The sequence below is a fragment of the Pantherophis guttatus genome, chromosome 16 (genome assembly GCF_059756535.1).
Source record: "Pantherophis guttatus breed Tessera chromosome 16, ASM5975653v1, whole genome shotgun sequence".
Classification (NCBI taxonomy): domain Eukaryota; kingdom Metazoa; phylum Chordata; class Lepidosauria; order Squamata; family Colubridae; genus Pantherophis; species Pantherophis guttatus.
The window spans coordinates 8192221-8207834 of record NC_142078.1 but is presented as its reverse complement, the minus strand read 5'-3'; the positions used below and the strand labels follow the sequence as shown (position 1 = coordinate 8207834).

General features: G+C 41.9%; 1 protein-coding gene across 4 annotated transcripts in view; it reads right to left on the bottom strand.

Annotated features, from left to right (window-relative positions):
- ASTN2 (astrotactin 2) overlaps positions 1 to 15614 on the bottom strand; it is a 433657-nt gene that overhangs the window by 345712 nt on the left and 72331 nt on the right. Inside the window, exon 1 of one of the 4 annotated variants that reach the window (XM_087880007.1) lies at positions 8302 to 8520. The exons of 2 other annotated variants lie outside the window; for them this stretch is intronic. The gene's annotated coding sequence lies outside the window, so the exon portion shown is untranslated. Of the gene's footprint in view, positions 1 to 8301; positions 8521 to 15614 lie in introns of those variants that run through there. One more of the 4 variants, XM_087880009.1, reaches the window with a different exon arrangement.

Sequence of the window (15614 nt, the reverse complement as noted above, 5' to 3'; positions counted from 1 at the left end):
AACGTGTGTGATTGTTTTCTGTGTTGTTTTTTTAAAGACAAACTGTTTAATAAAAATTATTTTAAAAAGAAAAAGGATATGTGTGTGGGTGTGGGTGAATATAAACTATATATAAATATACGGGCGTGTGCAGCATTATCCCTCTTTTCAATGCAGCATCTCTGAGGTAAATGATCATAAACAAACATTAAATATTAATACCGATGGCGAACTCCGTTGTAAATTGGATAAGACTCGCCAGAGGTAACACAGAGAATTTTTATTTTCTTTGCTTCCTCTGAATGTAAAAAGAAAAGAAAGAAAAGAAAAGAAAAAAGGACTAATTGGTCATTTAACACTCTCTATTGCCTTCTTTTTTTTAAAAAAAAAAATAGAATTTCCCTATATTATAAAGTCTGGAAAAAAAACCGGGTAGGTCAGGTATAAATTCTTTTATCTCTTCTTTGTCCAAGGAAGGTATGCAAAGTAAACCTAATTAGGATCTGTCTGATTTATGTCATTAAGATTTGTTCAGGAACTCTGAAGGGATGATCTGAGAATCAGGGGGCGCGTGGCATGAGTTCTCATTGATACTTTTAAAACTAAGGTCATTCCTAAGCTTGTTTCCAAAGAGGAGCTTTCCAAAAGGAAATTTAGTCAGCTGCAGTTACCCTGGAAAATATTACGATATACTGGAAAATACAACTGATTTTCCAAAGCACCAGAAGGCAAGAGAAGAAACGATGGATGGAAACTCATCAAGGAGAGAAGCAACCTGGGATTAAGGAGAAACTTCCTAAAAGTGAGGACAATTAAGCAGGGGAACAGAAGTTGCCTTCGGAAATCATGGGGGCTCCATCACTGGAGGTTTTCAAGAAGAGATTGAACAACCATTTGTCTGGAATAATCTAGGATCTTCTGCTGGAGCAGGGAGCTGCTGTAGAAGACTTCCAAGGTCCTTAGCTGATTAAATCAAATCTAGTCCTGTCTCTAATATGTCTCACCATTTTCTATCCTATCCTTTCTCCCTCCTTTCCTTCCTTCCTTCCTTCCTTCCTTCCTTCCTTCCTTCCTTCCTTCCTTCTTTCTCTCTCTGTGTCTTCCTTCCTTCCTTCTCCTTTTGCCTCCCTTCCTTCCTTCCTTCTTTCTCTCTCTGTGTCTTCCTTCCTTCCTTCTCCTTTTGCCTCCCTTCCTTCCTTCCTTCTTTCTCTCTCTGTGTCTTCCTTCCTTCCTTCTCCTTTTGCCTTCCTTCCTTCCTTCTCCCCCTTCCTTCCTTCCTTCCTTCCTTCCTTCTATATACCTACCTTCTTTCTCTCTCTGTCTTCCCTCCTTCCTTCTCCCTCTGCCTGCCTGCCCGCCTTCCTTCCTTCCTTCTCCCCCTCCCTTCCTTTCCTTCCTTCCTCCCTCCCTCCCTCCCTTCTTTCTGTCTTCCTTCCTTCCTTCTATATACCTTTCTTCCTTCTTTCTCTGTCTTCCTTCCTTCCTTCCCTCTCTTACTTCCTTCCTTGTTTCCTTCCCTCTATATACCTCCCTTCCTTCTTTCCTTCCCCCTTCCTTCCTTCCTTCCTTCCTTCCTTCCTTCCTTCCTTCCTTCCTTTCTTTTCTATAGCTATAGAAAATGTTTGAAGGCAAGCTGTTTCATTGGTTGATTGTTCTCACTATCAGGAAATTTCTCCTTAGTTCTAAGTTGTTTCTCTCCTTGATTAGTTTTCATCCATTGCTTCTTGTTCTACCTCAGGTGCTTTGGAGAATAGGTTGACCTCTTCTTCTTTGTGGAAACCCCTCAAATATTGGAAGACTGCTATCAGGTCACCCTCTCATCCTTCTTTTCAATAGACTAGGCAGACATGCATACAGAAGTTATTGATTTCCTGCGCTTTGCTACCTACCAATCACAATCCACTTCTATGACTTTCTCCTGACTTGTTTAGATTGTAATTCAGCCTCAAGTACATTACTTTTATTTATAATACCGGTGTTTTGGCAGGGTTGCTGGAAGCTCTCAAAAATTATTTACAGGGCTCTTTTGATTTTCAATTTCCAAACCATACAATCCCATTTTTTATTCATCTGCAGAGGTTTCCGTTGACCAGGGACTATTAAACAAAACAACAGCCTAGCTGAAAATCTGGAGGAAAAAAACCCTCAAACATTAAAAGCCATATAATTTCTTCTGCGCTTCTTTTTCCAAAGAGGAATAGAAATACATTTGTTTCTGGGTTTGCTCCCCCCTCAAAAAAATATGGGATAGAATCAAGATCACATGAAGTGTTAGCATCACTTTATAATAACTTGATAAGGCCACACTTTTAATATTGCATCCAAACTTTGAGTTTCCATGATATGAAAAAAATGTTGAGACTCTACAAAGAGTGCAGAGAAGAGCAACGAAGATGAATAGGATAGGATAGGATAGGATAGGATAGGATAGGATAGGATAGAATAGAATAGAATAGAATAGAATAGAATAGAATAGAATAGAATAGAATAGAATAGAATAGAATAGAATAGAAATTGGAAGAGAGTGGAGTGGAGTGGAGTGGAGTGGAGTGGAGTGGAGTGGAGTGGAGTGGAGTGGAATGGAATTCTTTATTGGTCAAGTGTGATTGGATACACAAGGAATTTGTCTTTAGTGCACATGCTCTCAGTGTACAGAAAAGAGAAGATACATTCGTCAAGAATCATAAAGTACAACTCTTAATGATAATCATAGGGTACCAATATAAATTAGGGGAGTGGAGGCTAAAAAATATGCGAAGAATGGTTGCAGGAACTGGGTATGTCTAGTTTGATGAAAAGAAGGATTAGGGGGTAACATGATAGCAGTGTTCCAATATCTCAGGGATTGCCACAAGATCGAGAGAGTCAAGACTCTGAAAAGAGTGCAGAGAAGAGCAACAAAGATGATTAGGGGGCTGGAGGCTAAAACATATGAAGAACGGTTGCAGGAACTCGGCATTGCTAGTCTAGTGAAGAGAAGGACCAGCCACAAAGAAGAGGGAGTCAAGCTATTCTCCAAAGCACCTGAAGGCAGGATAAGAAGCAACGGATGGAAACTAACCAAGGAGAGAAGCAGCCTAGAACTAAGGAGGAATTTCCTGACAGTGAGAACAATTAATCGATGGAACCTCTCTAGATGTTGTGGGTACTCCATCACTAGAGATTGGACTAGAAGACCTCCGAGTGGAATAGCTTGCCACTAGAAGTTGTGAGCGTTCCAACACTGGAAGTTTTCAAGAAGAGACTGGACAGACACTTGTCTGGAAAGCTAAAGGCTCTCCTGCCTGAGCAGGGGGTTGGACTAGAAGATCTCCAAGGTCCCTGCCAACTCCGTTATTCTGTTATTCTTACGATTGAGCTACAAAACACTGGCACTTTCATTGAAGGTGTTATGAGATGAGTGCAGGATCCCATCGCTTAGCAAGGACCACACAATCCTTCTATCTCATTTTATCACCTCCCTGGCTTCCTTCAGTCTCTTTGTGTCTTAGACAGAATGGTGGGAAAATCTAGAAAGGCATTGGATTTAAAAAAACAACAACAACCTGCCCATCATCTTATGTCAGGAATTAAAGGCCCTTCCAAAGGTTTTGGTCTTTTGGAATTCGAATTTGGTTACGGGAAATAATTGATGAGGAACTAGATCTATCCCCTGAAATATTCCTCTTGGGAATAATTAGGAATGGATTTACTAAAGATAAAATCCGATTTATAATTCATATTACAACAGCGGCCAGATTAGTTTACATGAAATTTTGGAAAGATAAAACCATACCACCGGAGGAAACTTTAATAAATAAAATGTTAGAGTGCGCTGAAATGTCAAAACTAACGAACAAGCTAAATAGCGACGAGAAATCCAAACACCATGCAGTATGGGGAAAGTGGTACGAATGGTTAAATAATAGGATAAAATTATGATGTCGGGGTATGCTTATTTTTTGCAATTTAAATGTGAAATATACCCGATGTATATCTTGTAAATATGTACAAACACTGCACTTCTGATTTTAGTAGCGATTTGATGTTTTTAATTACAAAACTAATAAAGTATATTAAAAAAAAATAATAAAGGCCCTTCCAAAAAAGAAAGAAAGAAAGAAAGAAAGAAAGAAAGAAAGAAGGAAGGAAGGAAGGAAGGAAGGAAGGAAGGAAGGAAGGAAGGAAAGAAGGAAGGAAGGAAGGAAGGAAAGAAAGAAAGAAAGAAAGAAAGAAAGAAAGAAAGAAGGAAGGAAGGAAGGAAGGAAGGAAGGAAGGAAAGAAAGAAAGAAAGAAAGAAAGAAGGAAGGAAGGAAGGAAGGAGGAAGGAAGGAAGGAAGGAAGGAAGGAAGGAAGGAAGGAAAGAAAGAAAGAAAGAAAGAAAGAAAGAAAGAAAGAAAGAAAGAAAGAAAGAAAGAAAGAAAGATGCAAAATACCTGTGGGAACTTGCAAAGACCCTGTTTTGCACAGCATTAGTCAAAACCAGAATCCCAGTCTCAGAGCTGTCAGGAGTGGCTTGTATTTGTTTTGGCATGAAAGGGCCTCAAAAGCTGAAATATGTTGTTTCTCCGGAAGACGGGGAGGGAGAGAAATATTCCTGGGGGAACTATTTGACAAGGGTGGAGGAAGAGAAATGGACTGCAGTGGTAACCTCTACATGCATTCGCTTTTAAGGTCTGGGCTCACTTCCTTCCCATTAAAGATGCCAACAAATGCGTCATTTCAAGGAAGCGCAGAATTAGAAAACCTGAAAGGAAGGTCTTGGTCCTAATTCCCCCTTTCCTTCCCTAAAGCTGGGTGATCTAAACCAGGGGTGTCAAATGCAATTTCATCGTGGTTGATCTTGGAGGGAGGGGAGGCAACTGGGGTGTGTGTGGCCAGCTTGACGCCACTGGTGTTACATCATCAGTGTTAGAGGAGGATGGGTTTTGTGGAGTGGAGGAGGACTGTGGGGTTCTTGGTGCTCTCTGAGCTTGGTTCTTTTTTTTTTTTTTGCAGACGTTTCATGACCCAACTAGATAACATTGTCAGTGCTAGAAAGGAATGGAGTTTGTGAGGAGGAGGAGAAGGACGACGACTGTGGGGTTCCTTGATGCTCTCTAAGCTTGCTTGTTTTCTTGCAGATGTTTCATTACCCAACCAGGTAACATCATCAGTGCTAGAAGAGAGTGGGTGTTTGTGGAGAGGAGGAGGAGGAGGAGGAGGAGGAGGAGGAGGAGGAGGAGGAGGAGGAGGAGGAGGAGGAGGAGGAGGAGGAGTGTGGGGTCCTTGGTGCTCTCTAAGCTCGCTTGTTTTCTTGCAGACGTTTCATACCCAACCAGGTAACATCATCAGTGCTAGAAGTGAGTGGGTTTTCTCACCATCTATATACAATGACTTGCCCTGCCAATATTGGTTGGACTGTTGTTTTCTTCCAGAGTTTGACCTCTATTTGCCTAAGGCTAACTAGCATTTTGAGGTTGTCCCTGAGCAACTAACTAATGGGAGAACCCGGTCCTTTGAGGCAGATATAGCTAAAAACCTGATGGATCATTCCATCCTATGTATGTCTCCATTACATTATGATTTTGTTTTCTTTTTAATGAAAAGATTGCCAAGCTAGAAATCTCAGTTTGTATCTCAAGCAGCCCTCAAGGAATCCTTAGAGTTGAGTCACATAAAACCAGGAAGGCTCTTAAAGATTCCGCTGTAAATTTAATTGAATATGAACCATCTGCTGCGCACATAATACATTCCATAATAATAATAATAATAATAGTAATAGTAATAAAAAGAAAAGCTAGAGAAGGGGGGAGGGATAGAGAGAGAGAGCAAAGTCAGGCAAAGCTGGATATTTACAAAGCTCACCAATCATTTGAAAATGGAGCTCTAATGCCGAGAGAAGGGAAGATATATATTCCCCTCCTTTTTTCCATTCATGTCTGATTTGTATCTTTTATCCCAGCTCTTTGATGCATTAATCCCATTGTGAGTCTTGGGAGTGATGAAAAGTCTAATGCAATTTGATGTACTCGGAGGTAATGAATATTTAGTAACCAGATGTTGCATCCCACATACACACACATATATATTTATATATGAGCTTCCTGACTATCACTGGGAATAAAACAAGAAAAATTCAAGAGAATGAAATGTTTTTTTAGATCCCTTATCATTGATAAACAGGAACCCTGTTTCCCCGAAAATAAAACATCCCCTGATAATAAGCCCAATTGGGCTTTTGAGCGCATGTGCTAAAATAACCCCCCCTGAAAATAACCCCTCCCCGAAAATATTTAAATGCTTGCACAGCTGGTCCCCACCATTTTCTCTGGTTAGGGTTAGGGAGACAGAGTTGGAAATCAGGTAAGACGGCAAAAGTCTTGCTCCACCTGCCCCAAAATAATAAGACGTCCCCGAAAATAAGACCTAGAGCTAATTTCGGTGTTCAAAAAATATAAGACAGGGTCTTATTTTCGGGAAAACACGGTAGTCCCCGATTTAGCACCACAACTGAGCTCCATTAATTTTGTTACTAAACAAAACAGACACTAAGCGAGTTATTTTCCCCATCTTACAACCTTTCTTGACACCGTTGTTAAGTGAATCCTCCTTCCCCATTGAGTTTGCTCGTCTGAAGATCGCAAAAGGGGATCATGTGACCCCAAGATGTTGCGACTGTCATAAATGGGAGTCAGCGACCAAGCGTCGGGATTTTGATGATGTGAATCTGGGGAACACTGCAGCGGTTTGAAAGATGGTCATAGATCACCTTTTTTCGGTGCCGTTGTAACTTTTGAACGGTCACTGAATGGACCATTGTAAATCGAGGACTAGCTGTCCTAACGTGCCTCTCAGATGTTCTGTTTTAGAGCACCATTTCCCAGCATGCTCTGCTTCCAGGCACGTGGACTTCACCTCCCAGAAGTCCCCAACCATCATGGCCACTGTGGAAAGTTCCAGAAGATTTCCACACATGTGGAAATCGAGCCCTTCAGGCCGAGGCTGAGAGGAGGTGATTAATCTTCAAAGATTAACAAGGATCTGAATCTGCCTAAGATTAATAAGTCACACTTGGTTCCTCTGTGTGCAATCCTCTATCAAGGAGGGAAAAAAAGGAGGGGACATAAATCGGATTAACAATTAATAAATAGCTATCAGGCATAATATATATGTGTATATATATATATACTGGCTGCTATGGTTACATGGCTTCCCGGGCCCTATTTTGCTCAGCCTTCTAAATCCAGGAAGCATTTTTAATTCAAAATGTTTAACATTTCCCATTAAAAATCTCAAAGAGTGTTTCACCTTTCTTTTCTTTCCTTTTCCTTTTCCTTTTCTCCTCCTTTCCTTTCCATTACTTTCCTTTCCTCCCCTCCCTCCACGTTTCTTTTCCCCCTTGTTTCTCCTTCCCCTTCCTCCCTTTGTCCCTCCTTCCCTGTTTACTTCTCTCCTTCTCCTTCCTTTACCCTTCCTTCCTCTCCTCCCTTCTTTCCTTCCTTCCTTCTTCCCTCCCTCCCTGTTTTCTTTCCTCTCCTTCTCCCTCTTCCTCTCCTTCCCTTCCCTTTTCTTCTTCCCTCCCTCCCTGTTTTCTTTCCTCACCTTCTCCTTCTCTTTCTCCTCCTTCTTCCTCTCCTTCCTCTTCTTCCTTCCCTTCCCTTTCCTTCCTTCCTTCCTTCCTTCCTTCCTTCCTTCCTTCCTTCCTTCCTTCCTTCCTTCCTTCCTTCCTGTGGTGGAATTCATTTTTTTTTACTACCGGTTCTGTGGGTGAGGCTTGGTGGGAGTGGCGTGGCTTGGTGGGCGTGGCTTGGTGGGCATGGCAGGGGAAGGATACAGCAAAATCCCCATTCCCTCCCCACTCCTGGGGGAAGGATATTGCAAAATCTCCATTCCCACCCCACTCGGGGGGGGGGGGCAACCAGAGGTGGTATTTGCCGGTTCTCTGAACTACTCAAAATTCCCTCTACCGGTTCTCCAGAACCTGCTAAAATGCACCCCTCCTTCCTTTCCTTCCTTCCTTCCTTCCTTCCTTCCTTCCTTCCTTCCTTCCTTCCTTCCTTCCTTCCTTCCTTCCTTCCTTCCTTCCTTGTTAAAATCCGCCACACCTCTATTGGTGGGGGAGTGAATATTTCTGTCTTTCTCTCTCTCTCCACATCCCCACACACCCCAATTTCCAGATATTTTAGATATTTCTCTTGGGATTACCTGCTTTATTTTTACACGGATTTAGAGAAACCCGGCGTTCTTGATTCCTTTCACCAAAGAAAAAAAACATCTCTCTATTGATCTGATTTGTTCGGAGGGACCTTCTCTAATAGTAACCAAGCCCATCTCCTTATAATTATATCCATGCTGCCTTACCAAGAGTGAAGAAATCACTGCTTCAGGTCCTGGGTGCATAGAGAGCAGTGCAGCTGGTAGATAAAGTAACAGGCTTCCCACTCGCTCGCTCGCTCTGCCACCCCACCACAGATGTTCAAGGCTCAGGGGGAACTTTTTTCCCACCAAGAGATTTTTATAAATAACACATCTGTTCAACAGCTCGGGGAAACAGCGGCTGGGGAAAACTCCGTCCTGAGCACCCGACGGGGAGGAGGGAGGAGTTTATGTACTCTGTTTGCAAAATGTTATGACTTGCTGCTGAGCCTTAAAAAATTAACTTCATAAAAAATCCCAGCTCTCTAGAGAGCACTGCGGCTTTGAAGCTTTGAGGCTCCCTGCAACTCCAAGTTCTACGCAGCAGGCACGTTTCGTGTTGTTCCGGCACGGCGGGAATGATATTGTTTTTTACGGCCTTAATGATTCTGTGGGCCGCCTGGAGAAGCTTCATTTGGGAAGGTGGAGGGTTTTTAAGAGGAGCAACCGGAGGAAACCAAGACGAAAGTGGTGATCACAACACCCCTTCTAAAATGCAAGGAAAGCATAGACATAAATCGGAGGTTTAGGCTAGAAAGCAAGAGATATTTGCCTGGAGGAACAAGTAAAGAAAGAAAGATATTTAATGAAGTGTGTGTGAATTTTGGGATGTTAGAAGGGAGCAGATAACAGGGCAACCATCGGAAGTCAACAAAAAGTACAGAATCAATTCCTTCTTCATTTAATTTTCACATCGCTCCAGCTAGAGACATATGGTTGCTTCACAAGGATAATTTTTCTAGGGGCCCAGAGGGCTCAATAAATTAAATGTGTAAATACTGGAAGAGTTTCTAAATAAATATGTTCTAGTAACAATTGTATTGAAATTATAGAATGGAATGGAATGGAATGGAATGGAATGGAATGGAATGGAATAGAATAGAATAGAGTGGAGTGGAGTGGAGTGGAGTGGAGTGGAACGGAACGGAACGGAACGGAACGGAACAGAACAGAACAGAACAGAACAGAACAGAACAGAATGTGGAGTGGAGTGGAGTGGAGTGGAGTGGAGTGGAATGGAATGGAATGGAATGGAATGGAATAGAATAGAATAGAATAGAATAGAATAGAATAGAATAGAATAGAATAGAATAGAGAGTGGAGTGGAGTGGAGTGGAGTGGAGTGGAGTGGAGTGGAGTGGAATGGAATGGAATGGAATGGAATGGAATAGAATAGAATAGAATAGAATAGAATAGAATAGAATAGAATAGAATAGAATAGAATAGAATAGAATAGAATAGAATAGAATAGAATAGAGAGTGGAGTGGAGTGGAGTGGAGTGGAGTGGAGTGGAGTGGAGTGGAATGGAATGGAATGGAATGGAATGGAATGGAATAGAATAGAATAAAATAGAATAGAATAGAATAGAATAGAATAGAATAGAATAGAATAGAATAGAGAGTGGAGTGGAGTGGAGTGGAGTGGAATGGAATGGAATGGAATGGAATGGAATGGAATAGAATAGAATAGAATAGAATAGAATAGAATAGAATAGAATAGAATAGAATAGAATAGAATAGAATAGAGAGTGGAGTGGAGTGGAGTGGAGTGGAGTGGAGTGGAATGGAATGGAATGGAATGGAATGGAATAGAATAGAATAGAATAGAATAGAATAGAATAGAATAGAATAGAATAGAATAGAATAGAATAGAATAGAATAGAATAGAATAGAGAGTGGAGTGGAGTGGAGTGGAGTGGAGTGGAGTGGAGTGGAGTGGAATGGAATGGAATGGAATGGAATGGAATGGAATGGAATGGAATGGAATGGAATAGAATAGAATAGAATAGAATAGAATAGAATAGAATAGAATAGAATAGAATAGAATAGAATTCTTTACTGGCCAAGCGTGATTGGACACACAAGAAATTTGTCTGTTGACGTTACTACTCCAGAAGTAAGGATGTACCAATGCCACTCAATTGATACACAATCTCCACTCAATAGGCACACCAGAATAGATTGTCACCAAAAGGTGACACCTTTTCAACAAGTCCAGCTCTACAAATGTACCCATCCCTAAGTGGCTGGGATCACCTCTTTAACGAATGGGGCTTTGGTTTCAGCACCCTGGATAGCCATCGTGCAGGAAATATCTATCTCTGGAATTATTTCATAGCATCGGACAAGATAATATAGCTAAAAATCAGGACGATCTTGATAGGATCATGGGGATCCCACTTCAAGGATGGTAATTGTTTAAGGAACACTTTTTTTCTCTCCCGGTGTGAGAAGTAGGGGCATCACGGGTGGCAACAAAGCAACAAAGATGATTTGGGATCTGGAGGATAAAACATGCAAAGAATGGTTGTGGGAATTGGGTATGTCTAGTTTAATGAAAAGAAGGACTAGGGGAGACATGATAGCAGTCTTCCAATATCTCAGGGGCTGCCCCAAAGAAGAGGGAGTCAAGCTATTCTCCAAAGCCCCTGAAGGCAGGACAAGAAGCAATGGATGGAAACTAATCAAGGAGAGAAGCAATGTAGAATTTAGGAGAATTTTCCTGACAGTTGGAACAATTAACCAGTGGAATTACTTGCCTCCAGAAGTTGTAAATGCTCCAACACTGGAAGCTTTTAAGAAGATGTTGGATAACCATTTGTTTGAAATGGTATAGGCTTTCCTGCTTGAGCAGGGGGTTGGACTAGAAGACCTCCGAAGTCCCTTCCAAGTCTGTTATTATGATATTCTGGCTGGAGAAGGCTCTAAAGCCTATTGTCAAAAATCAGCAGCATTTCTAGGGAATGAGATTTGAGATGTGAGGCTAAGCCAGAAGAAATAGGGGCCAAAATTCAGCAATACTCTGGAGTCACTCTCAAAGAAAGTCTCTCTTTCAAAGAATCCTTAATCCCAAACTATAACAGAGGCAAAAAAAAAAAAATAATAATGGAGAATTTCTGCCTGAAATATCTTTTCCTTTGAGGAGCAGAAAATAACAGCCCAATTTCATTCGTATCACAAAGGCAGATGCAATATCTCGCAAAATAATGTAATGTTAGCTGTACTTGCATATAATGGAGGGAAAAAAAACATTATGTGTTGAAACAGCTTATAATGTCCTAGTTGGCACATAATGCTAAATAATAATAATAGGGAGGCTCTAACACATCCCATGCTGAATAAAAAAATAAATAAATCCAAAAACCAAATGCTGCGCAGAAATGTTGAAACTCAAATTGTTTCAAGGACAAAACAGACCCAGGTTGGTTTGGACAGTATCAAAACACCCTGTTTTGGAATAAGAAACGCCTTTTTCAAGCTCAAGATATTTCGAAGTTGAACTGCTTTGCATAAGCTTATCATAAAGTCAAAACGAGATGGAAGGTTAAAAACGAATCTTATAAATAAAATAAAGCGTGTTATGGTTTCATGCAGCAGGTAAATCCGAGGAGGAGGAGGAGGAGGGGGAGGAGGAGGAGGAGGAGGAGGAGGAGGAGGAGGAGGAGGAGGAGGAGGAGGAGGAAGAAGAAGAAATGACAGAGTGAGGAAGGCAGGAAGGCAGGAAGGCAGGGAGGAAGGAAGGAAGGAAGGAAGGAAGGAAGGAAGGAAGGAAGAAAGGAAGGAAGGTAAACATAAAACAAAGAACGGTTGCAGGAACTGGGTATGTCTAGTTTAATGAAAAGAAGGACTAAGGGAGACATGATAGCAGTCTTCCAATATCTCAGGGGCTGCCACAAAGAAGAGAGAGTCAAGCTATTCTCCAAAGCCCCTGAGGGCAGGACAAGAAGCAACGGGTGGAAACTCATCAAGGAGAGAAGCAACCTAGAACTAAGGAGAAATTTCCTGATAGTTAGAACGATTAATCAGGGGAACAACTTGCCACCAGAAGTTGTGAATGCTCCAACACTGGAAGTTTTTAAGAAGATGTTGGATAACCATTTGTCTGAAGTGGTGTAGGGTCTCCTGCCTAAGCAGGGGATTGGACTAGAAGACCTCCAAGGTCCCTTCCTACTCTGTTATTCTATTCTATTCTATTCTATTCTATTCTATTCTATTCTATTCTATTCTATTCTATTCTATTCTATTCTATTCTACTCTACTCTACTCTACTCTACTCTACTCTAAGGAAGGAAGGCAGGCAGGCTGGCAGGCAGAAAATATTTCAGTGATCCCAATTCTCCGTTATTATTTTTCTGGTGGCAACAGATACCCGAAGCAGTCGTTCATTTTCAAACTTGACAAGACCGTACCATATTGCTTGCTCTCAAAAAGGACTATTATTAGCAGAAAGTCTTGTATTAAAAGATTTTTTTTTAAAAAAATTAAGGCCTCCTTGCCTGCCCCCAGCCCTCCTTTGATTCTCACACTTTCTTCTGCTCCGTTCCTCCTTTCAAATCGGTTGTTTTCTAACCTGACACACGGAAGCAGAATCTAAGAGTCTCTAGTGATGGTTTGCAACCATAAGTCTGAAGGCGCGCTCTGGGATTTAGCCGTCAAGCAACCAGCTCTGAAAAAGAGCTCTATTTATTACTTGCTGTTGGGAAACCTTGCTGTGTTTTGCTGATATTCCTAGGTGCCACCTCAACCCACACACCTCCGGCAGAGCGCTGAGATACCGTAAGTATAGGATCAGTCGCTTTGTGATGTTTTGAGCCTCCCTTCAATTAACTCTTCCAGTTTGACTCTTTTCCAAGAGCAAAATTTCCTCCCGGGCAAAGGATGCAATTTCAAAGCCAGACAATAACAGAAAAGGAAGGAGGGGGAGGGAGGGAGGGAGGAGAAGGAGGTGAGAAGGGAGAAAGAGCGAGATAAATTTGGGAAACCATTCCAAAAAAAAAAAACCCAACAACAGAGAACCTTGAGGCAAGGAGCAGAATTTGAAATTTGTCTTGTGGAGGAAAACAAAGTTTGAGAGAGAATTCGCCCGGCCATCTTGTTGAGAACTGGTTTTCTTTTTGCCAAGAAAACCAGGGAGATAAAAATATACCCAAGTAACTTTTGTTTAAGGTAAAAGTTTCCCTTGCACATGTGTGCTAGTCATTCCCGACTCTAGGGGGCGGTGCTCATCTCCGTTTCAAAGCTGAAGAGCCAGCGCTATCCGAAGACGTCTCCGCGGTCATGTGGCCAGCATGACTCAATGCCAAGGGTGCACAGAACACTGGAACGGGACACGGTGGCTTGGTGGCTAAGACGCTGAGCTTGTAGATCGAAAGGTCGGCAGTTCAGCAGTTTGAATCCCCAGTGCTGCGTAACGGGGTGAGCTCCCGTGACTTGTCCCAGCTTCTGCCAACCTAGCAGTTCGAAAACATGTCAAAAATGCCAGTAGAAAAATAAGGACCACCTTTGGTGGGAAGGTAACAGCGTTCCGTGCACCTTTGGCGTTTAGTCATGTTGGCCACATGACCATGGAGATGTCTTTGGACGGTTCGCAAGAACTGGTAGTAAAACTGGCAGGAGGCTCCGCCCACTGACCCAGACGTCATCAAAGGTGCACGTGGGCACATGTGGGCACGATGTAATGGTAAGTAGAACCCACCCCTGCATTATGGGGCTAGGAAATGGGATGGAGAAAGAAGGGTTGTGGGACTACCCTATTCTCGGTGTGCTTATGAGTGATTGTATCTACAATATGGGCATCTATGTTTCCGCATAGGGGCATCAGTCTTGAATGTTTGAGGATCTCTGCGCCGATGCAGCTATATAACCAATCCAAACTTTAATTGAAAAAGTCATCAAGAGAAAATTAAAAGATGATCGAATCAACATCGTTAAGAAAAATATTGAATAATCTCCAAGATGATGGTTTGCATCCTTCTAATCATTTTATCCAAATAAACAGCTGAACAGAACTGTAAACCTCCGCCATTCTGGTCTAAATATATTTCTGTTAAACATCTGGCCTCGCCCAGTTAATTTTGAGATTTGCTGGCGCTTTGATGAAAAAAGAAGAAGACATCTGAAGGTCATATTTTCCTATTGGAAAACCTGAAGGGGGGTTCTGATTGCCAGGCAGTTACTTGAAATGAAAGAGAAACAGGTCTGGAGAAAAAGAAAATGACATTTCACTCATAGCAGGCTAATTAGAGTGAAAAAAAAATAATAAAAATAAATAGGCAACAGCAGCAGAAAGAGAAATCAACAGGGCCTGTTGGTCTCAAACAGGGAGAAATTGTCGAGGACCAGAAAGGGGAGGGGGAAACCCCTTTGAATGAGCTTGCGGTAATTTCAAGACTCAGGAGGAGTCGAAAACAACATGTACAAATCACGAACATCTGTACTAAGAGATCTAAAAAAAACACATACCGGGAGAGAGAGGGATGTAAAATCACACAGCCATGTGTTTAACATGCTTAGATCACAGCAATTGGAAACGACTTTACAAGAAGTGGTATCACCTACCGAACCCCGCCGTAGAAAAACTGAGGCAGGGGGGATACATGACTATTAAGGTAGATCAGATTATAGTGGTCACTTGGGAGCAGATTCGAGAGCAAAGTCAACCTTCGAAACGCCTTGTCTCACCCGCAATCAATAGCAATAGTACTTATATGCTACTTTGCAGCCCTCTCTATTTATTATTTTATTTTTTTGATTTATATGTCGCCCTTCTCCGGAGACTCAGGGCGGCTTACAGTGCGTTAAGCAATAGCCTTCATACTTTTGTATATTTATACAAAGTCAGTTTATTGCCCCCACAAACTGGGTCCTCAGTTTACCCACCTTAGAAAGGATGAAAGGCTGAGTCGACCTTGAGCCTGGTGAGAATTGAACTCGCAGTAATTGCAGGCAGCTGGATGTTAAATGCTGCCTCAGTAGGTTAACCCTAACCCTAACCCTTATCCTCTAAGCGGTTTACAGAGTCAGCATCCGGCCCCCAAACAATCTGGGCCCCTCATTTTATCCATCTTGGAAGGACGGAAACCTGAGTCAATCTGGAGCTAGTCAGGATCGAACTGCTGACAATTGGCAGAGTTAGCCTGCAATACTGAATTCCAGCCACTATACCAGCATGGCAGAGTAGGGATAGGGATAGGGATAGGGATAGGGATAGGGATAGGGATAGGGATAGGGATAGGGATAGGGATGGGATGGGATGGGATGGAATGGAATGGAATGGAATGGAATGGAATGGAATGGAATGGAATGGAATGGAATAGAATAGAATAGAATAGAATAGAATAGAATAGAATAGAATAGAATAGAATAGAATAGAATAGAATAGAATAGAATAACAGAGCAGAACAGAACAGAACAGAACAGAACAGAACAGACAGAACAGAATAACTTATATACTGCTTCATGGTGCTTTACAGCTCTCT